At 47.9% G+C, this 23,621-nt stretch overlaps 1 protein-coding gene across 1 annotated transcript in view; it reads left to right on the forward strand.

The window, feature by feature from the left end:
- Gas7 (growth arrest specific 7) overlaps positions 1-23,621 on the forward strand; it is a 236,398-nt gene that overhangs the window by 154,316 nt on the left and 58,461 nt on the right. The window lies entirely within an intron of this gene.

Consider the following 23,621-nt stretch of genomic DNA (forward strand, 5'->3'; position numbering starts at 1 on the left):
CGTGGACTTGAAGTCATTTCTAGTTATGTATAAGACCAATTCGACGTCAATGCTATGTAAATACCTGTTACTCTGTATTGTTCAGGGAACAGTGACTAGAAAAAATGCCTGTGCACGTTCAGAGAATATACAGCTGTCTCCCCTCTGAGTATCTCAGCCCTCTGTGACTAATAGAATCCACCAGTGCAGAACCCAAGGATCCTGAGAGTCGCCTGGATTTCCTCCTGCCCCCTAATCCCTAATCTGTCTTCCCCCAGAGGGCGTCTGGGCATAATAAGTATTCTGTGCAAAGCCTCATTTACATTGGTGTCCCCTGATAATCTGCTTGCTTTCTCATCCACTTAGGATTTCATGGATGAGGGTCTGTGCCCTGCTTGCTGCCGGGTCAGGCCATGGGCATACAAAACCACATGAGACCCAGGCCCTGCTCTCAGAGACTGTAGCTCCAAAGGGGTCAGAGAGACAGGCAAACATCTACAAGAATTGCAGGCAATGATGAAGCGGGGTGGGAGCTCCAGGGAAGGACTCGCCACTTGCATGTGGGGAGTGCAAGGACTCTGAGGAGGGGTCCGTGACAGAGGCATCTGACTAAGGTTGTAGCCCAAGCAGAGGGTGAGGCAGCAGGAGGAAGGCAGGTGGACAGGGTTGGCAGTGGTAGGAACATAGAGGTGAGGGAAAGCCGGGGTGTGACATGACTCTTCACCCAGTGGGCAGTGGCAAGCCGTGGAAAGTTTCCAAACAGTGGCAGGACCGCGTCGCAACCTGACAGCAAGACTTCTCATGCAGCAGTGAAGGATTTGGGAGCAGCGAGCACGGAGTAGACAAGCCTAAATGAAAAATGAAATAATGAGGTCAGCACAATCTACGGAGGTGGCCTGAAAGGGGGGCGGGGGCTGAACTCTGTCAGACAGGATGTGGCAGGCCAGTGGCAGGGAGCTTGCCTGCTTCCTGGCTTTTTGCCTTGTGCAGCAGTCATGAGGTGAGAGTGGAAGACACTCAGAAGCCAGCCAGAAGGAAGGAGGTGAATCGGTGCTGCATGGTTGGTTCCTTGCTGCTGTGTCTTCACAAAAAGATGGCTAGCACATAGATAGGTGCATCAGTGGCTCAAAGGACATGCCTGCCACCGGTGATGGAAGTCCAGAGAGAACCCTGTGGGTGCATGGCCCAGCATGCAGAGAGCAGAGTGGCTTCCACCCCTACTGGCCACCACTGTGCAGTGACCAACACACACAGCTGAGTGGGGCAGTCTAGAATGTGCATTTCCTTAGAACAGGGGTTCAGACACATCACTCCGTGCAAGCCTGCAGAAGAAAGCTCTGAATACAGAGTTAAGAAGGGCACCTCAGAGACAGGGAGAGACTGTCAAAGATAGGAGGAATGAATCCATGCACGGTAGTGTTGTAACACGCAAGGGAACAAAGACCGTGAAGTGACAGACAGAAATACAGATCATGTTTACAATAGGCGGACCATGTCAATCCCTGGGGAGACACAGATTATTTAGTGAATGGTGATAGTGAATGAGCCAGATGCCCAGTAGGAAGTTTCATTGGGTTAGTTACTGTAGTCCTCTTGCTGGTTTTAAATAGACTCCCCAGTAACTCCAGCAGGGCATGCGAGAGTCATGAACTCCAAAAGTCCCATCCCCTTCCCTTCCCCACAGTTCTGCCTCTCCGGGGCATTTCATCATGCAGAGTGGCCCTGAGTGCAGCCAGGGAGGCCAGGGACTTCAGTGGCAGGAAAATGATCCTCCTGCATCATCTAGGAACATGTTCTGTGCTCCTCCAGAGTGGAGTCGGGCTAAACCTGGGCAGGGTATATATTGTGATTTATGGCTGGTGAGCTGCTGTCAAAAGCCTACTCTATTCATTCAGGGGCCTGTGTTAGTGTTAAGGTTCTATGTTAGACCGATTTAATGAAAGGGCAAAAGGTAGGTGGCTTGAAAACAGTGGAAATTCTGAAGGCTGGGGAGTACAAGTGCCTGCAGATCGAGGGTCCAGTGGCAGCCTGCCCTCTGGTTGCTAGCGATGGACTCTCTCGATGCACTCACAGGGAGGGAAGGGAGCAAGCTCCCACAGGCCTCTTTTATAAGAACATGCATCCCAAGTGAGTGGGGGCTCTCACGATCTCATCACCCCTTAAATTTCCACCTCTTAGCACCATCACCTTGGAGACTGCAGTTCCATGTCTAGGCTGCAAGTAACAGAGCCTCTTGAACATCAGCTAACTGTCCTAAGAGACCTGGCCCTTCCGCATTGGGTCCCTTTATTATTAGAAGCTACATCACTTAGCTGGCCCTTTTGATATTGTTTGATATGTACGTTACCATTCAAAGAACGGAGAGAGATTGGAAACTAGCGTGGACAGCCAGGATCGGTTCTGTGTAATGTATGAGTCACTGTTTTACAGCATATTTTACTAATCTTTGTATGCATTAAACCAGGTCGTTCCATTTATTTTATCTATATCTTTCATCCCCAAAGAAAGAGAATAATTTGAGGTAATATCTTAGGCCTGTTTTTCTAGAAAGCAGAGCCTGAGGAAAGGATTAAGTGCTAAGACCTTATTAGGAGATAGTGAGCCCAGAGCAGTGAGGGATGGGCCAGAGAGTGAAAGGGACGCCAGGGAAGATGTCACACCATAGAGTTCAGTGTCTGGCAGTGAAATGCATGTTGGGCAGCAGCCATTGAGAAGGTCTGTTGACTTCTTTTGAAGGGTTATCTTTGGAAATCTCCCATTTCCCGTTGACCAGAGTCCATCCCCTCACCCACCCCATACTCCACCCCTGCTTGGAGAACTATTTGTTCACCCTTTGAGATAAGACCACCTGACTCCAAACAGTCTATCAGGAAGCCTGACTCCACCCCTTCCACACTGATACTTCTGTTTCCAAGATGAAGTCCTAGCTGAACAGGAGTCCCGTTGATAGAAATGTGAGCAGGACTCTAACATCAATGTCTCTATGTAGAGACAACCTTCAAATGGAGTGCTATGGTGCATCCTGCAGGGAGGGAGGGTTCAGTGGCTGATGACTTTACTCACTACCCCTGGCAGGGAAGATCTTCCAGGTCATCCGACATAAGGAGACACTGAACTAAATTTGGCCCTTGAGCCAAATTCACTTCACATTTTATGGGAACACAGCCATGTATGTCCCTGTGCTCCCTGTATGACCAGCAAAGCCCAAACTCTTCACTGCTGGCCTTGGCAAAAAAGATGATCCCTGGCCTAACAGAGTCCATCAACTTTACATATCCAGAAATGCGGCCCTCCATGTACTAGGAGCCTCTGCCCAAAGTCACCAGGCCCTTGTGGTCAGGTCATAACTGAATGCCCAGCCTTCAGAGCTCACAAGGTGGGGCATGGGTGGGAGTGAGTAAACTCGGTATGAGGATAAGTGAGGTCACAGGTTCTTAGATGAAGACGGTCAACGGAAATGACATAGGACCTCTGCCTGTCCTATGAAGGAAGCATCAAGTAAAACCCAGGCAAGCTGGAACTTGTTTCTATGCTCTTTTTGACAAAGAACTGGTGTCTCTAAATGTTTTATTATGTTTGTGAGTGAGACTTGGCATGGATGTAAGCCAGGGTTTGAGCTTTTGTGTTCGTTTGCCAAATAGTCAGTAGTTTTCCTGATTTCTTATTTTAATTTTCCTTTAAGTGAGTGGAGACTCATTCAACTTTATTACACTAAGAACTAATGAGTTTCTAGGTAGGATTTCCACAAAACTAGTCATTGTGAAAACCATTCTTTTGAGCTTTACTTTGTTCAAAGTAATTGGATGCTTTCCCAGCTCTCTAGATAGGATGGCCCTGACAGTTCCCTCTCAATGAAAGCTGCCCAGAGAAGCATCTGCACCCCGAACCACCAGTCTTTTTTCTGTCCATCTGTATTACACAAAGTAAGACTAGAGCCATGTTTTCATTTGGCACATTCAGTTGATTAAATTGTGCATTGTGCTCTTGTGTGCATGAGCATGCGCAAACACACACACACACACACACACACACACACACACACACACACACACACACACTCATGGGTAGCCCTTGTTTTTGGCTCCATTATTTTCTTAATTGAAAATATATTCTTCTCTCATACAATACATCCCAACCATAGTTTGCCCTCCCTCCAGCCCTCCCAGCTGCCCCCTCATCTCCCCTCTATCCCTCAATCCACTCCCCCTATTTTTTTTTAATGGCTTCATGGTGGAAAGCTGTTGGACTAGAAAGCATACTATTAATCTGCCTCACTGTGGCCTTTGTTTTCTCTTCCCCAGTGTCCATTTTAATTTGTTTTGTTTAGGTAACACTTAAGTACATAGCACACCCCTCATTTTCCACCAGACTGTTAAAACCAAATAATCTCTTGTTTATGGTAAAGACTAAGTGAATACAAAGCCATTCAAAATGCCAATATGCTGACGTCTGAAGACAAAGGGGCAGACTGTTCTTCGCTCTATCCTAAGTCAAGTTATTTTGAGTTACTTAGTAAAGAATGCGATGCTGTACTCCATTGGCTGTTAGCTGGAGCTAGCAATCAACAGCAAATGGTCCAGATACCACAGCCTCAAAGAGAAATGTGGGGGTGCTAACCCCATGTTCCCCTTCTTGTTTTATGCCCAAGAAAACTGAAAGCCCATGTTCACACGGAAATCTAGGCGCTCACACACATAGCAGCACCATCCCCAAGGCCAGAGCTCCATGCCCATCAACCAACAAATGGGTGAACAAAATAGGGTGGGGCACACAATAGAACTCATCAGCTACCCAAGAGAAGGAAACAGAGTTGATGCCCACTTCAACAAGGATGATCCTTGAAAACATTCACACCAAATCAAGAAAGACACAGAGAGCTACATGCTTTGGGATTCAATTTATATGAAATGCCTAAGACAGGCAAATTCATAGAAACCGAAAGTAGATGAGTGGTTGCCAGGGGCTGCAGGATGGGTGAGTAGCAGCTGCTAATGAGCAGGGGGTTAAGGGGATAGATATGTGCTATAATGAGGTAATGGTGAGGGCTGCACATTCCACGAACAGACCAAAGCCACTGCACTATAGGCTCTTACAGGGCAAGCTCTATAGTATAGTGAATTACATTGCAATAAAGAATTGTCGTTTGAAAGCAGGCCTGTGTGAGGATGCTGGAGGCTCGGTGACTTTCTTGGTTGCCTTTAGAGGCAATTTCCTTAGAGGCTCTGGTTGGGGATTCTTCAGGCATAACTTCTAAATTTTGATTCATGTCAAAAAACATTATGGAGTGCTGTTTGCTCAAAACTACCAAGACAGAGGGCCTGCCACACATTTGTCAAATCATAATCGGCTATCAGGGAAAAGTAAAATATTTTACTTCATATTCTTAAACGCTTTCTAATAGTCACCACCTAGTATATTTTTTTAAGTGCAAGGAGACTTAGTAACAACAACATTGGTAAAGACATTGTTGTGTTAGCTTTCTGTCACTGTGACGAGGTACCTGAGATAGTCAACTGATAAAGAAGAAGGGTTAATTTAGACTCGGAGCACATTCGTGGTAGGGGCCATGTGGCATAGGTGCCCTGTGGCCTCATGGTGGCCAGGAAACAAGAGGAGGGATAAAGAGGCTGGATCCCAAATGTTCCCTACCCTATGAGGGGGCACTATACTCCCTGTGACGTAACATTGTTCAACCAGACATTCGTTTGAGACAGAGTCTCACTGTGTAGCTCTGGCTGGCCTGGAGTTCACTGTGTAGACCAGACTGACTTCAGACTGTCTGCTTGCTTGCCTCTGCCTCTTGAGTGCTGGGTTTAAACCCCATCTGGCTAGGCCCCACCTCCTGAAGACTCCACCAGGGGTTGATAGCAAGCACCTCAAGGTGTGGACCAGGCCTTCTCACGTGATCTTTGGCGGTGCGTGGGGGGCGGGGGGGCACATCATCTCCAAACTGGAGCAGTAGCAAGGAATGGAATATAAAGTGGAGGAGTAAACAAGTCTATCTGACTTTCATTTTCAGAAACAGTGAGAAAGAGGCAGTGTTTGCCATCATTCCGAGGTTAAAGGTCAGATATCCATAAACCACCGCAGTTAAAGCAGAAACTCCCAAAGAGCTGCTTGAAGACAAATAACTCAGTTTTATAGTGACAAGATCGAGAATGAGTAGGAACTTGCCAGGAAAGGCCCTTCACCTGCCTGCTGTTTATGGTCGTGAGGTCGCTGGGGGAGCTGACTCGAGTGTGTTTCCAGCCTTTCGTCTTGCCTGTGTAAGGAGAAGTAATAACAGCTTCTATCATCTCAAAGCCCTTGAGTCCATAGCTCAAAAATCATTTGGAGCTCAGCATTTCTGGGAAGGAACGTGGGGCTTGTGCTGTTTTCCTGTGTGTCTGATGCATGGACAAGAAGAACTTCAAGGTACATAGAGTCTGCTGTGGTCAAGGCTCTTTTTTCATTTTTTTCTCTTTGGGAGAGTTTTTTGTTTGTTTGTTTGTTTGTTTGTTTGTTTTTAGCAGGGCCTCTACTTTGGTTAGAAAGTATGTGCCAGCAAATGGTCACTGTACTACCCCTCCCCATTGGTCATACTACAGAGCCCAGTGGTCTGTCAAAGTCTGGAGTGAGCAGTCGGAGAGCCTAGCAGAGCTCATCAATATGATGTAGCAGGATCCCTCCTAATCATTACTATGACCAGCATGCATTCATTAAAGGCAAGGAGTGTTCAGGATGAGGGTGTGCCCATAACAAATGATGTTTGTTTGGGTTAAACCTCTTTAAAAGTATTGATCTAGCATTCCTGTTACAAGGCATACAGCCAAGGGGAATGGAGTTGGTATGTATTTACTGAAGCATTATTCACAACAACCATGGCATGGAATCCACTGAAGTGCCCATGGGTGGATGAATGGATAAAGATAATATGGCACATAGCTACAATGGAATACTCTTTGGCCATAAAGAAGATGGAGATCTGTGAACATAGCAACACGAATGTAACCACAGCACCTCGTGTTATGCAGAAATAAGCCAGGCACAGAAAAATGGATACACACATTCTTATACACATGTGGGACCTACAGATTTGGCTTCACGGATGGAAGGAGTATAATAGTAGTCTCCAAGTCTAGAAAGACGGAGGGAGGGAGGTATGCGAAGCCTCAGGTACATAGGAGAAATAAGTTCTAGAGTGGAAATGGTTTGCAACACCATCTCATATTTTTACAACAAACAGGAAGGAGTTAGAGCATTGTTAACCCAGAGAAATGATAAACACCAAAGAGAAGGGAACACTAAGCACCCTAACTTGATCATCCTGCACCATACACATGATTTCGGTCACCAGATTGTTCCTTGAAGATATATACCATTATTCTGGGGCAAAAACTGTGAAAGTGCTGGTCGGTGATTAAGTTTCTAAGGAAATGGCGTTGCCCTGTCACAGTGCAGTAAGGGACAGAGGAGGTGACAGTCAGGGGTCAGGACTTCTGAAATCCTTTAGGATTGTTCAACCTAGACAAGACAGTTAGTAGCTGTCCATCCTGGATGGTCTTTAGACTAAATGCTGCCCAAAGAAGCACTGAGTACAGTGTGTGAGAATGTTCAATTCTGGCAACTCCAGAGGGCATTTGTAAACAAACAGATCCCTTCTCTCAAAAATCCATGATGTGTGGATCTGCGCAAACAGAGATAGGTGGGATTCAACATGTTCCTCAGGGCATTACTCTGCCCAGCTGGCCTTCATGTGTGTGTTTTCCATGTCTATTTCTGTGGCTGCTCAAGTTTGGGCCAGGTGTTCAGACAAAGCCTCATGGTTTTATATCAAGTTTTAAAGATCACAGGCCAACAAGATGGCTTAGCAGGAAAGGCACTTGCTGCCAAGTCTGGTGACCTGAGTTTGATTCCTGGGACCTACATGATGGAAGAAGAGATTCAACTCCCATAAGCAGGCACACAAACACACACACACACACACACACACACAGAGAGAGAGAGAGAGAGAGAGAGAGAGAGAGAGAGAGAGAGAGAGAGAGAGAGGTGTAAAATAGAGTCAGAAGCAGCAACTTACATAAAGTCAGGATAATATTTTACCATGCACTTGAAAATAGGAGGCAATGAGGGAGGACCAAGAAAGAGAAGAAGAAAATTGTGTGATAGAAATGGAACCTTCGTTGCAAAGGGACCTTCCAACTCATCTCTGCTCTGCCCTTCACCCGCTGCTTTCTCATGCACTGGCATATGTTCGCATAGATGGAACATTGTCACTCTGGGACTGTGGGACTGGAGAGCAAGTGGAAGCCTGTGTCTGTAACAGACAGACACCAAGGACAGCAGAGAGAGGTGGTTTGAAGCAAGGTAGATGTTTTGAAGGTGAGGTGTCATGGAATCAGTGAAATACCAGCGCACTCAGGCATAATCTGCAGGTTCTGTGCTGATATGAGTTCTGTGCTATATGTGAGTGGGCAAGGACCACGTGACTTGGTTATCAAGCAACAAGTGTTTGCTCAGTGCCTTCTCTGTGGCCAGCTCTAATTAGCCACTTGATGGCGTCTTGCCGGGGTGGAGTGGGCGAATGCCATGCAAATGGCTATGCAGAAGACATCCTGAAATCCATATGAGTTGTTCAAGGGAATTTTCCCGGTGGCTTGGCTGTGGTTTTCTTTCCTCCCTGAGTACACTTCTGAAGGTCCCTTCAAGCTTAAAAAAACAATCCTGTGAAACCAAGGAATGTCAATCTTAGAGTGTTTATCACCCACAACTGCTGGTAAGTGTGCCTCTATATGTAAAGCTGGCACAATTTCCCCTCCATGGGATCCTTATTGTTGGAGGCAGATCTCAGAGTGGGGTAATGGCTTTTTGTTCTTTCAATCTGAGCTGGATTCCAAAGTAGAATGCTCTTCCAAGAGGTGTGGGAGGAAGAAAACTGGGTGAGAAGTTAGTCATACAAGAGGCTCATGTTTATTGTGTGCCCACTCCCTGTGAGCAGTGGGCTGAGCCACGCAGAGGGCCCCTGAGACCTTCGGGGGCTCCTCATCTTTGACTAGATAGTGACGGACATCTTGCACAGTGGCTGTGCCTGAAGTCCCTACCCTTTGCCCTCTGCCCATCTGCATGCTCAGCGCTAACTGCCCCCAGAAGACAGAGCTCCTGTAATGATGAGGAGGAGAGCTGGATGGACTGTAAGCTAAATGTGTTGGGAGTGGATTTTGCCCCCTCTGAAACTGGCCCAACATTAGCTGTTTAGTGGTTGGATTCGGGGAGTCTCGGGGAGGTCCTGGTGGTGGCCACGCACACCTCAGGCAGCTTTGACCTGTGCGTTTGTGGACCTGGCTGGTTTCTCTTTTACCCTTGGATAATATTCGCTGTTGGGTTCCTTCTTTTCCTGGGTCTCTCAGGCCAACTTGACAGTTTTGGCTGTCCTTTGTTTGCTGTTGATTGGTTGGTTGGTTGGCTGCATCTTTTTAGCCCTGCGGTTTCTATTATGAAAGCTTCATTTTCTTATACAGCCCTGTGAATCCAACACTTTCACACGAGTGCTCGACTCCTTGATAGGGAAAGCATGTCTGCGCTCACATGCACTCACAGCCTACATGGAACAGTCCAGGACCCCTCCGGCGTGTGTGTGTGTGTGTGTGTGTGTGTGTGTGTGTGTGTGTGTGTGTATGTGTGTAGAGGGTGTAGGGGTGTGTGAGGGGATGAAGGGGTGTACATACTCATGCACCACCATGCACATATGGAGGGCAGCTCTCTCCTTCTCTCCTACGGGTTCTGGGGATCAAACTCAGATCAGTGTGGCAACCAGCTCCCTGACCTGCTGAGCCATTTTGCTGGCCCTCAGCCTTCATGGTGGAAAGGTCTGGTTTTGGTGGTGGTCATATAATAGGGAAGCCTGTGGTGGTATGGCAAGCACAGGACCATCTGCAGTGGCTCTGGACAAGATGCTGCTTGTCTATATTTGTCACCAGCGTCACCTGTGAGAAGAGGTGGAAACGGATTGAGTGGTGGGTCCGTCAGGTTAGGAGTACTTGCTGGAGTATTTTGATGCTGTCTGTGCCTTGTTACTTTTGAGTGGCCCCTGGGTCACACCTGCACACAGGTAGCACATGCTGCAGCTGGAGCTAAGCAGAACAGTGCTCTTCCCTACCAGTGGCACGGAACTGCCTGGGAATTGCTTAGATTCTCAGAAAGCAGATTCTCAGGCTCCGAAGGTCACACCTGAGAATCACAAGTGGGGGACCAGGCCTGGTGTGCAGCCATGTGACTGGAGTTTCGGGTGATCCTGGGGCGCTCTGGGTTTTGAGAAACTCTGCTGGGAGCTCCTGTTCTGCGTCTCGGTTGGAACAGCCTTCCTCGGAACCAGTGTGTTTGCGAGCACCTGGTCAGCTGCGCCTAGGAAAGACTATTATTTATTTCTGTTTCCTAAACTAATTTTAGTTCTCTCCAACAAGCTCCTCTTTCCTGTGAACAGCAACACTCTCAGCACTTCGGAGCATTATTTATAAACATAACGTCACACCTTTTACTAGAAGTCCTCTACACGAGGATTAGCAAGGCAGAGTGGCTGAAGTTAATAAGTGCTGTGTTTCTCAGAAAACAAACAGCTTGATAAGGTGCTCTGTAAGTAGATGATACCGCTGTATGAGAGCAAGGGTTTCAGAGCAGCTGAGCCCTGTGATTTTTCGTAGAGAAGTCATGGGCATCCTGCCTGAAGCAGGGTCATGAGAGAATATTCCAGAGCCAGTCTGATGCCTCTGGGTGGGTTGACTGTTCAGAGGGCAGTGTAGCTTGTGTTTGGACTGGTTTGGTCTTGTTAGAGGACTCGAGAGCTACCATGGTGGCTTTTAGGAGCCATAGTTAGCAGCTGTGAGGGTCTCTGATGGAAGGACTGGAAAATCAGCCCCTGTGCCTAGGACCTGGGGGTGCCTTGCACCCTCCATTTCTCTCCGAACTTGCCTTTGATTTTTCAATAACCATTTAGAAAGGTCCAATAGTAGCAGGTCATTTCAGGTTCCATTCTGTAAGACTCTTGGCTGACCCCAGTAGCCACACCCAAGATCTATGAGTCTTTGCTCAGATTCCATCTATCTATCTATCTATCTATCTATCTATCTATCTATCTATCTATCTATCCATCCACCTATCTACTATCTATCTACCCACCTATATATTATCTACCATCTATCTATTATCTATCTGTCTATCTATTTATCTATTACCTATCTTTCTATCGACCTACCTATTATCTATCTACCTACCTACTTACCTATTATCTATCTCTCTATCCATCTACTTTTGAGACAGGGTCTGGCTGTGTAGCCCACACTGGGTTTATATTGTATCAGTCTCTGAATTCTGGTACTGGAAGCATGAAGCATCATGGGAGTTTTTAGAGAAAGGTCTCCATCATACATAGCAAATGGTTTTAACATTTATGATGCTCTATGATTCTGATGGGGATTTTTTTCTTTTTCTATTTCATACGTATGTGTGTACAGTGGGCATGTGCCTATGAGTGTTTGCATGTGTCTGAACACATGTATGTAAAGGTAGGCATGTGGCTATCATCAGGGGTATTCCTCAATTGTTCTTTCACTTTGTTCTTTGAGGCAGGGTCTCCCAATCAAACCCAGAGAGTGGGCCAGGGGTCTCCTGGCTTCACCTTCTGAACTTGGACTGTAGGCAAGATGCCATGCCCGCCTGGTATTTATGTGAGTCCTGGGGATCCAAACTCTGGTCTTCTTGCTTCCGTGGCAAGCGCCTTAACCACTGAGCCCTCTCCACTGCCCTGATTGAAATAGTTTAACTTCATTTTTATATATAGATTAGCCAACTTTTTATGCTTTCTTCTCCTTGATGCTGTTTTCTAAAAGGCACTTACCCACAAAATGCAGTGATTTCTTCTGTGCCTTATGACCTCTGAAATGCCTTCATCACTTATGCATTGCTCCCTCCACCCTTAAAAGTTTCAATCCTTTAATTTTGAAAAATGTATGAGAAATAGCTTTCTATTTCCTATTGTTCAAACAACATTTGCCAAATAGCTCTCCCCACTGCCCTGGGAAGCACCTGACTCTGATGAACTGATTCTGTCTGCACGGGTCTGTGGTCCTTTCCACTGCCTGCCTTCTTTATTCCTATACTAATACAATGCGGATTTTCTACCTTTCACTTAAAGAAAGCACTTTATGGCTATGCCTGAGCATATCAGAAATCCTAGAATCACTACCCATGAACATTGGGGAAGTTGTCATACAAAATGAGGGTTGCTTAGGCAGATGCACCATGATGTTATGACCCTTGGTGGGACTGCTAATATATGAGTTGTACACGCAGTGTGGATTCGCTGGACACAGGAGTGATTCAGCCCTGGGTGAGACCGAAGCTTTACTGTGAGATGTCATCCTGCTGCTTAACACAATATGTAGTTTTAAACCTACAGCTTATTTATTTCTGGAGTTTTCTGTTTAACATTTTTGGAGCATGGGTGGCCTTAGGTACATGAAGCCATAGTGAATAAAGCCACATACAAAGGGCATGGGGGGAGCTGTTGCTTGTCGTGGGGTGTACTCTGAAAATAATCTTTTTATCTGGGTTCCAGCACATACCTTTGCTCGTGCCTTCTTGTGACGGTGACGACTTTTGTACTCACAGAGATGCGCTTTCCACATCAGTACTACAGACCGACCTCACTCTTTCTCCCAGCAAGGAATGCCGTTCTATCAGTAGAGAACTACTCCCTGGTGGGTGGAGACTTGGGGTGCTTCTCAGAGTTCTTCTGCTCTTGCAAACAAACAAAACTAAAGAAAAAAAAAACAAGATCAAAACACCTCAGTTATTGATGGCACACCTAGAGCCTAGAAGTGCTGTTTGATCGAAAGGAATTTTGACAGGCACCTCCAAACTGTCTTTCCAGGAGAGTCATCCCCCCACCCCCACTTCTCCAGATCTGCATTAAGAGTGGTCACTTTAGAAGGATCTTATTTATCCTATGATTAAAAACGTGATGTTTGTTAGTCTAGTTTAGGTTTCCCCAATTCTGAGGGAGATGAATACGTTTTCGTATTTTCTGATCATTATAATTTGTTGTATTTTTCTGTAAACTACCCACCTATGTCTTTTATTCATTTATTCATTTGACATATAGTGAGCATTTGGGGGGGCTTCCCTAAATTACCCTATATTTCTACCGTGTGTCTCACCTGATCCTAAGTCTGACCCACCCCATGGGGCTTGTCTGGTCCTGCCAGGGATGGGATTCCATGGTGATTTTACTATGGGCTCCCTGGGTTTTCCCCACAGCTGACTCATCACTGAGATTGCCAAATAAAAACAACCTTTCCTGGGTTCCGGTTCCACTGTCTAAACCTAATGTCTAGGCTCAGAGTCTAGGAATCTGCACCTCACACCAACGGCTTTAGTGATTTCTAATGTAGAACTGGCTTTAGGAAATGAGCCTGGAGCACAGGGTACCACACTTAGGCTCCAGATTGGGAAGATTAGGCTTGGGATTAGATAAGGTTTTCTTCTTGGCATCTGCCTCCAGTTTTCTCAACCGGAACATGGGGCCTAATAGCTGTGCGTGGCCAGTTGGCTGCATGCACCTGTCGGCTCCATGGCAAGGCATGTTTTTCCCACATTGCAGTCAACCCTCACTACCCCTCCATGAAAGAGGTTTATTAAATGCTCTCAGGATCCCTGGGTGTTTGTGTGGGCCTGCAGGTCCTGCACATCTCCCGACCGCCATGCAGCCTGGGACAGTTCGGAGCTGGATGTGTCTGAGCCTCTGAGTCTCCCCGCTGTTATCCTCAACTTCTGTCTTCTGTAACAGAAGCTCAAATCTTCCCACTGAGTCCCAGAGTTGTTACAAAGATCTTGTGAGCTGCAGGGTGGTGGGAAGTGGAGATCAGTAAAAACATTTCTGGTTCACTAGGGGATACCCAACATCTCAGCCATGCTAAAGGAAGTGTTCTAACTCATCTTTATTCCTGGTGTGGTAAGAGGGATTGACCCTTCCTTACCTCTTTTTCTGGGAGATGCTCTCCACAAAGACATGAAAACAAGGGTGGGGAGTGGTGAGGCAGAGGCTTGGCATCTGGGAGAGAGCAGAGGGGCAGAGGAGGGGACCATAGTTCCAGACAGGGTTCTTGTCCCCTGAAGCTCATGGTAGGTCAGACACGGCAGAACTCTGTGTGCCCTTCTGGATCCGTTTGGAGGTACCAGGGCCTTGACAGATGGAAGCGCACACGCTTCTCTCAGACATCTGCCTGGGACAAGGCTCAGGATCTGGAAGGACAGGTCCTGTAGTTCTTGCCAGGCAAGGGCCAGTGGGGTGATACTAGAGAGAAGTATTTGTGTTTTTCTGTTTGCTAAGGGTCTGTTCCTGCCAGCAGGACCTGACACCTGCATGGGAACAGGATGCTATTGCTGTGAGCTGGATGAACAACCAGAGTGAAGCTTCCCAAGGAAAGGTCTTTTTATTGAGTTGCCATGAGATAGTTCAGGAATGTTCTGTAAGCCCTTATGAGAAACATGCATGAAGGAGGCTGGTTCTACGGCTAAGGCCATGGGGGCAGCCTCCCCCAGGTATCCTCATTCCCCTGACTTTGGCCAAGTGAGACACCCACAGATCTCAGTAGTTCCCTTGCTCTTGATGTCAAAGCTGGTGCTGCCGTGGCTGACTTGCCGAGGTCCATGGGTGGCGTCTACCCCATTCTTGTCATTGACACCCTCAGTTTCTAGTATTCCCTCAGAGGGTGTCAGGAAAGAGCCCAAGATTGTCTCAACCTCTGCAGGATTGGCAGGTTGGATAGAAAGAGAGACAGCAGAGGGCATGTGGTGGTCCAGTCCAAGAGCCCAGATCAGAGATGACTGTTGGATCGTGTTGCTTCATTATTCAAAGCATGACGTTCAAAATAAAAGCCAGCCTCCTTGCAGTGACTAGTGAGATCCTGGACAGACAACGTAATTCCCCAGAGAGTATACAATGTAGTTTCTGCCTTGCTTTCTCTTGGCTCACTCCTTCTGGGGTAAGTTAGCTGCCATATTATACATAGCTCAGTAGCAATGACTTTGGCTTCTGATGCTGCTACTTCATCTACCGACTTCTGGGAGTTTCTGAGCTGGAGTCACCCCTGCTAAGCCCACTTCTAAGTCCTGACCCTCTGAAACCACATCCATATCGTGTTTTCAGATGCTAATTTTGGAGTAATCAGAGACATGCAACAGACACCCAATAAACCTCTTTGGTGTCTTTCCTTAAGTGTCCCTTTCTCACAAGGCTTTCCTTGATCACTGTATTAACATAAACGGGAGGGGAGATCTGTTTTAGCTTATGATGTCAGAGGCGTCCATCCCTCATGGCAGGGCAGTGTGGTCAACAGGAAGCAGAGAAAGGAAATGCAGGAAGGGGCTGGGGTAAGATAAAGCCACCAAGGACACATGCCAGTGACCTACTTCATCCAAATACTGTGCGCACACACCTCCCAGTAACACCATAAATTCACCAATGGATTAAGCATTCTCTAAGTCAGAGTCCTCACGATCTATTCCTCGCTGGAAACAACCTCACAGGTATATTCAGAAGTGCGCTTCACTGTAGGCATTGATTCGCCGGGTCACACCGACAATGGAGATTCGCCATCACCTCCCACCCCCACCCCCCCACCCCTACCCCCCGTTAACCTAACAGTGTCCTTCTAATGATATCATCTACCCCCTTCCTTGCTTTCTTTCCCTTTTCCCTTTTTCCTTTCCATTTTCACGTGTGTGTGTGGGGGAGGGGGGTGCCTATGTGTGTTTGCATACATAAGGACACATGTGTGTGTTCACAGGCCCAAGGTGGAAGTTGGGGATCGCTTCTTTTCTCCCTTATTCACCGAGACAGGGTCCTTCACTCAGACCCAGAGCTGGCTGATGTGACTAGTTCAGGCAGCCAGCTTGCAGTGTGGATCCCATCTCCTCCTGCTGAGGCTGAAATCACAGACAGGATACTGTGCCCCACCTGGCATCTTCTAGGGATCCCAACTCCATTCTCATGCTTGCAGGCAAGCTCTTTAACCACTTGCCTAATCCCCTTGCTTTTTTATCTTTACGATGACCCAACCTAGGCCTAATGTAATGTGTCTCCTGGTACAACTTCTTCCACACACACCCCAGCCCTACAAAAAAGATTTCATTAATGCAAATTTACACACACAATACACACACACACACACACACACACACACACACACACACACTGTGAGAGATAAAAAGAAGAGAGAGAGATTTTCCAACTTCACAGTGGGTTTATGAAGGTATTAATTGTGTTTGTGATGATGGTGGGTTTAGCAGGACATAAGCCCGTCTTAGGTTGAGGCGCACATATATACATACTTATTTAAAATCGTTGTTTCTTTTGAGACAGGGTTTCACTATGTAGCCTTAGCTAACCTGGAACTTGCCATGGAGTCCGAACTGGCCTTGAAATCACAGAGATCCACCTACCTGCCTCTGCCTCCTGAGGGCTGGAGTTAAAGGTCTGGGTCACTATGCCTGGCAAGAGAGAAGATTTTAAGAATCCTAAGAGCAGAGAGGCATCGTGATCAATAGAGTTTAAGCTAAAGGTGGAAGGGGAGGGACTTCGGTCTGTTGTTTTCTCTGCAGTGACAGAGCAATACCAGACACCATGAGCCCTCACCTCTATGTTTTGTGAATGACAATTATATTAATATGGGGATGGTTCTCCACCGGAGTGGGTAAGCACTTAAATAGCATCAATTTGCCGCAGCTCGAAGGCCCGAGCACAGAGCTCAGACGTGACAAGCACAGCTGGGAGATGATGGCCTTTGATGCCACAGTCTCAGAAAGGCCTCGTCTTACTGTGGCCTAGGTTTCCTTCCCTCCAAATGAGATGAGAACACCTGTCTCAGGTGTTTTGTGACCATTGCGGGAGACCCCAGATGTCACTAGGCACAAGCAGCTGTTCAGAGAGAAGATCTCTCCTGTTCAGAGGCTGGGTTGGAGCTTAAGGCTCACTTCATTTTAAGAGACCATTGGATGTTATGGAACTAGAGACTCCTAACTAGAACACATTGACTAGCCAGGGATCCAGGACACATAGGTACAGGGAAGTTAACCCAGAATTGCTGTTGGTTTCTGCGGGAAGGCAAGCGGGGCTTGCATCCTGGGGCTGCAAACTCACATCCCAGGAAAGCGGTGATTGCAGATCCAGCATCTGACACTCAGTGGACAGAAGATGTCCTGTGGCAGGACATCAGGGCTCCTGCAACTCTCCTGGGATGACGTACAGTCCTGGTTGGTGCCAGGGACTACCAAGGAGCTAGGCAACCTGGGGGACGCTGCTCCTGACTAGGGAGGGATCAGGGATAGAAAGGGAGATCTTGGTGTTGCCATCTGCCTAAGCTGGTCACATACCAGGCAGGCAGACCCTCCTTGAAGGGAAAAGCCACTGCTGCGACCACCACTAAACAAGGAGCAAAGAAAATGTAAGAAACACCAAAGAGGGGGTGGGGCTGGAGTTGTAGCTCAGTTGGTAGAGTGTTTGCCTAGCACACGCCCAGCACTGGGATGGGTCCCCAGCACTACATAAATTGGTCATGGTGGCATGTGCCAATAATCCCAGCATTCAGGAGGTAGAGGCAGGACGATCAGAAATTCAAGGTCATCTTTGGCTACATAGTGAGTATAAAGCCAACCTGGGATACATGGGACCTTGTCTAGGGGGGCAGGGAAGGGACACTAAAGAAAGAGAAAGGAATAAAGAGGCCAAAAGGAGAGGACATCAGAGCTTGCTTCTGCTGGCTAGCATCTGCTTTTTCTCCTAAGGCCCCTGAGGGCAGAAGAAAGCCATCACACAGGCCTGAATATGAGCTAAGCCATGGGGGTGGGGGAGGGTAAAAACTACGTGAAGACACGTGGACTTGCAGATGGAGCCACAGCAAACACTCAGGGCCAGTGACAAGGTCCAGAGGTGCCCGTTGCTTCCCCAGTGGAGGTGTGTGCCCCAATGCAGGCAGTCTTGGTCTTAGCAAGGGGCAGGAAAGCCTAAAGGTGACTATTTCAAATTAATAGCTCCTGCCTCGCTCACTGTCTTAACGTTTAATCGTCATTGTTGTACTATTAAAGAGCAGACACCTGTGCCTCAAAAGCTGGATTTACACGGATTTCAACTTTTCAACCGTGCTCTCTTTCAAGTTCTCCTAAGGCCAGGCCCTGTAAGCTACTGTGAGGGATCAGCATTCACGGCTCTTGGCATGGGTCATAAGAAAACAAGCTCCCTGGACATGGCCAGTTGTTTGTGTATGTCTGGCTGCCCTGGTTTCAGTGGACAAGGTCCGAAGGGAGTAGTGCCATTAAGAGAGTGTGTTCTGTGGTAATTGGGTTGGGTGGGAAAAGGGTCGCTGGGGAATGGCTCACTCCTTCCGTTCCGACCTCGTGCAGCTTACATGGTGTCCAGGGCTCTTGTAACAGCAGCTCAGTTCCAGCTCAGGCAGCCGCCTGAAGTGACTCAGGGTCCTAGCAATGGAAGCCCACAGAATGCAGGAGATCCTTGATCTGGGCTCCGTTGGCTCTCAACCACCTCTTCAGTCCTACTTGGAGTAGGCCAGAGAGCCTGATCACTCTGAGTAGATTATAGGGTCTTCATTGCAGAAGACCTGGAAATGGCTTCCTCCCTCTGCATGGTGCCACCTGTAGGATTGGGCTTGCTGTTGGTGTGATTGTGCTACCAGAACCCTGATGTTCTCTCCAGATGCCCAGCCTCTCCAGATGCCCGACCTCTCCAGATGCTCTGGCTCCATTCCATTACTGCTCCAGGTTTGCAGTTGTCCTCAGGTCTTACAGAGGTCAGATCTGGCCAAGCCCAGAAGACAGGCTGGGCTGTAGCCTTAGGCAGAGGCCCTGCTCTAGCCGAAGTCCAGCTGGAGACTGGAGTAGAAGGATACAGCACTTCCAGGGGACTGGGCGTGACCCAGGGCAGAGAGCACAGAGACAGAAGCTTTGACCAGGAGCCTCTTGGAGAGCAAGTTTCTACCTGCATGCCAGCTTCTCTCTGTGGGTTCCAAGACACTTCCAATAGCCTCCTGAGCTACAGGGTACCCTAGTACAGTGGTTCTCAACCTTCCTAATGCTACGACACTTTAACACGGTTCCTCATGCTGTGGCAACCCCCAGCCGTAAAATTATTTCACTTCTACTTCGTAACTGTAATTTTGCTACTGTTGTAAGTTGTGATGTCAATATCTGATATGCAGGATATCTGATATGAGATCCCCAAAGGGATTGCAACCTCTCCACTAGTCCCTCCCCATAGCCTTGGAGGGAGCCAGCAGGGGCCACAGCTTCTCAGGCTCTGCTTTTTTCTCTCCCTGCTTGTTCATGGCTTGTGGTTAGCAGGTACCAGAAGGGTGGACAGAAGAGGGCAAGAACTAGGACCCTGTGGTAGCCAGAAGTTGAAATAGCAGAATTTGTACATCAGCTGGAGATGGGAGCATGTGAAGTGTTCCTCCTTCTAAAATAAGGTCAGGGGCCTCAGCCACCAAAGGAACACAGTCAGTGGCCCAAACACATGGGACACAGTTCTCTGAGGAGAACTTCCCCGAGCTTAGGTGGAATGGGTTTATCCCTAGACAGCTGAAGAGCACACCAGGTGGGGGGTGCCAACATACTCTAACATCGTCCAGCCTTGTTGACTGGTGAGGGACCAGGCGTGAGAAGTGAGCCAGGCAAGGTTGCTGTGCTCAAGGTCAAACTACAGATGACAAGGTGAGAACCTGTGACCACCCAAGGGCTGGAGCATGTGTGTGTGTTGTGCTCTGCCCTGGCTCAGGTTTCCCAACAAATTTGGGGCAGATGTCTACAGAAGGGCCAGCAGGGTGGGGTGGGGGGTGCTGGGGGAGACAGGCACTCTGGGCAGACGACAAGCAATCAATACTGACCTGCTGAAAGCCCTCCTGCAACCCTAACTAGAGCTCTGAGCTGGGCAGGAGGCACCTCAGAACTTTTGCTCAGACCTTTGACTCCCCGATGCTGACTAATGTCCACATGTGCACCTCCATCTCCTGCCCAACTCTGGCATCACCTTGGGTGAGCCAGCATCCTGAGAGGAATTCATTGGTGAGCACCTGCAGGGATGGGGTGCTAGGTCGCCATACCCACTCTGGTGGCTTTTTTGGGGGGAGGGGAAGGCAGGGAGTATCTGGCCTAGAGAAAGGAAGTGATCTGGCAAGCCTGCATGGCAGAGGAGTCATTTTAAATATGCAAGATCGTGATTGTAAGGCACAGGAACAGGCAAAGAGAATAGCAGAGGCATGTTCAGAAATCACCAGCGTGGGCTAACCGGGCCTGCAGTGAAGACAGTCTGGACAGGCAGACAAGGACAGAATGCTGGTACAGCTCGTTAGGAGAATTGGATTGTCCTCTGTCACCCTGGTACCTGGTTGGGGAGGGATTTTCACAAGTGAGTAACTCAAGACAAGAGCTGGGTTCTGGGGCCAGTGGTCTACTAGCCCTGGGGCTGGGATGTAGATGGGAGAGCCAAGAGGCAGGGAGCTCAGATCGTGGGGGGGTGGAGAGGAAGGACACAAGGGTCAGTGACCCACTGATGGGAGCAGAGTCACAGGCCCAAACCAGTTTGATGAGTGAAAGTAGAGCGGGGAAGGGCTGGGGGAGCAGATGGTTTCCGCCTGTGGATCTTGGGGAAGCCAGGAGGCCAGGACTGGAGGGGAAAAGCCGGGGCTGACCCGAGCTGATGCTGTAGACTCGGGTAGCAGTTTGACTTCCAAGCAAGCTGACCGTGGGCAGATGGGAGGCGAGCCTTCCTTACAGAGGAGCTAGGTTAGAGACATGTCTGCTTCCTGAGGAAGCTCCTGCACTCCCTTGTGTATAGAACCCAGAGCCTCATATGCTAAGCCTGAGTCCTACCCTTACCTCACCTCTCTTTGTTCAAGGATGCCCCCTCCTCCCTCTCTAGCTGGTCTTCTCCACTCGTGTGCATTTTGTTACCATACTAAGTCAACTCCCCAGAGCCCTCAGTGCATGCTCCCTAAAACACAGACACGGTTTTAAGACTGCCCATCAAGGCTGGAGACAAGAGTATTAGTGGCTAGGGTTCCACAGAAGTTTAAGTGGAAGCTGAGGGAGAAGCCATTGGATTCACAGTCAGGAATAACCATAAAAGGGGAGAGATTTTTGTTTTCATCATCTGAAACAATGAACTTTCCAGTTATGGAGTTTTTATGATGGAATTTTTATTGGATTAGGTTATATCCATCCATATTTTGATTAATTTTAAACATAATCTTATGACCGAAGCATGGCAGTGTACCAGTACCTCCCTTGAGTGCTGATACTGTCGCCGTTGTAAAAATTCACTTTGCGGAAGGAGAAACTTAAGCCCTGAGTGCTGCGGAGTTGGTTCAAATTGTGCTGGTCACCAGTGGCAGAGCTGGAGTGAAGACCCCTTCACATGGCACTGTCATGAGCCCTGGACTGTCCAGCCCCACCAGAGTGATCTGAAAGGGGAGTCACATGGAGAGAGGGCGGGAGATTATGTTCTCTTTCAAAGACAGGCGCACAGTCAGCAGCCGTTAGTGGTGGCATACATCAGTGTTCCCCCACTCTGAAGACTGAGACAGGAAGACCACTACAAGTCTGAGGCTAGGCTAGACAAGACCCTCAAAAAACTACCAAAAGATCCCCCCATATAACAACAACAACAACAAAAGACTATGCGCAGTAAATAAATGAACGTGGGTACCAAACTCAAGGGAATGCCAGCCTCTAAGGGTGAATTATGGGTAATGCTTGTTTCTTCCTAGCATTCCCTTGCATTCTCAAAATGCATATAGTGAGAAAGGGTTTTATTGGATTGTCTCCAGATAGAGTCTCACTAAACTGTCCAGGATTGCCTTGAATTCACTCTGTGGCCCAAGTTTTAAAAATGTGTTTTATTACAGTGTGTGTGTGTGTGTGTGTGTGTGTGTGTGTGTGTGTGTGTGTGTGTATGTGTTCTTTCCATCTACCTTGTGGGTTCCAGGGATCAAAGTCAGGTCACCAGGCTTGGCAGCAAGCGCCTTTACCTGCTAAGCCATCTTGCCAAGCCCTGGCTTTAAATTTTTGATTCTCTTGCCTCGGCTTCCCTAGTGCTAGGATTACAGATGTGAGCCACCATACTGGACTAAAGGAAGTCGTTACCACTTTTACCACTAGGTAATGTTATAGGAAGTCTGCTCACAGCCCTAAGTTCTGGGGACAGGAATAGAGCTGCAGTGTTGGTTAACTGCTGATCAGCTTGTGTAGCTGAGTCTCAGGACAGGTGGCCAGGGAGACTTCCAAAATTGTGTTTCAACCAAGACGTAGAATGGGATGAGCATGGGGGCACATGACTGTCACCTGCATTTGGGAGGCTGAGGTAGGAGAATCACAAGTTACCCTGGCTACACGACTCTATAAACAAACCCCCTAACAAAGGACAGAACAATAGAGTCTGAAGGTACCTAGGGTTCACCCATCGGCCAAGGACCATCTTTCTACAGACCAAGGTTCTTTGCTCTGTGCTTTGGGGTTTGAGATTACCATAGGCATTGAAAAGAAATGCCCTGTATGCAGCTGGGGATTCTGGGACTAGAGAGGGGAGCCCTGGGACAGAAGTAGAGAGAAGTGACTTGGGGAGTGGGGCTGTGTCTTAGTTAGAGTTTTATTGCCATGAAGAGACACCATGACCGTGGCAACTCTTATAAAGGAAACCATTTAATTGGGGTGGCTTACAGTTTCAGAGGTTTAGTCCATTATCATCTTGGCAGGAAGCATGGTGGTGTGCAGGCAGACATGGTGCTGGAGAAGGAGCTGAGAGATCTATAGCTTGACCCACAGACAGCAGGAAGAGAATGTCGCATTAGACCTGGCTTGAGCATTTGAGACCTCAAAGCCCATCCCCTAGTAACATGGACTGTGAGAGGCTGGCTCCCACAGTCAGCTCAGGGTAATAAAAAGAATGCCTCAGAGTAGCGAGGGATAGGAAACTTTTTTGTATGAGGAGTAATTAGGAATAAGTTTTCATCTATCTATGACTGGTGACATAAGGAAACACACATGCTTTCTGATGTTAACTTTCTCTTTTACTTCATCTTTAAAATGGTCTCTGACTCTTTCTGTCTCTGTATTGCTACATATCTCCACACTGCTACATCCAGCTACCTGTCTTGACTTACATACATCTTTTCATGTGGCTACACATCTTCCTTCTACATTATTCACGCACTCTTTACTCACTCAGTCTTTCACCCGTTCATCCCCTCATCCTTCTTCTTCATCATCTCTCACTACACACACACACACACACACACACACACACACACACACACACATGCACACACACACACACGCACACTTCACTCACATTCTGCAGCAGCTCTCTCATAGCTCTACACAGCCATCTCTCTCCACACCGCTGCTACTGCTCTCTCTCAGGCAAACTCTGGACAATTATAAGTTACATTTTTCAGGGCCCTCCCCATTCTCAAAACACAGGATAGGTCACGTCATTTCTCTTAGGCTAGTAATGTCACATTGACCCATGCACATAGCTCTGAGTTGGTGAGGGGTCCCAGATGTTAAACAACTGGCTGAACCTTGAGCAGTCAGGGTGCATG

Source organism: Peromyscus eremicus, chromosome 8a (assembly GCF_949786415.1).
Source record: "Peromyscus eremicus chromosome 8a, PerEre_H2_v1, whole genome shotgun sequence".
NCBI lineage: Eukaryota > Metazoa > Chordata > Mammalia > Rodentia > Cricetidae > Peromyscus > Peromyscus eremicus.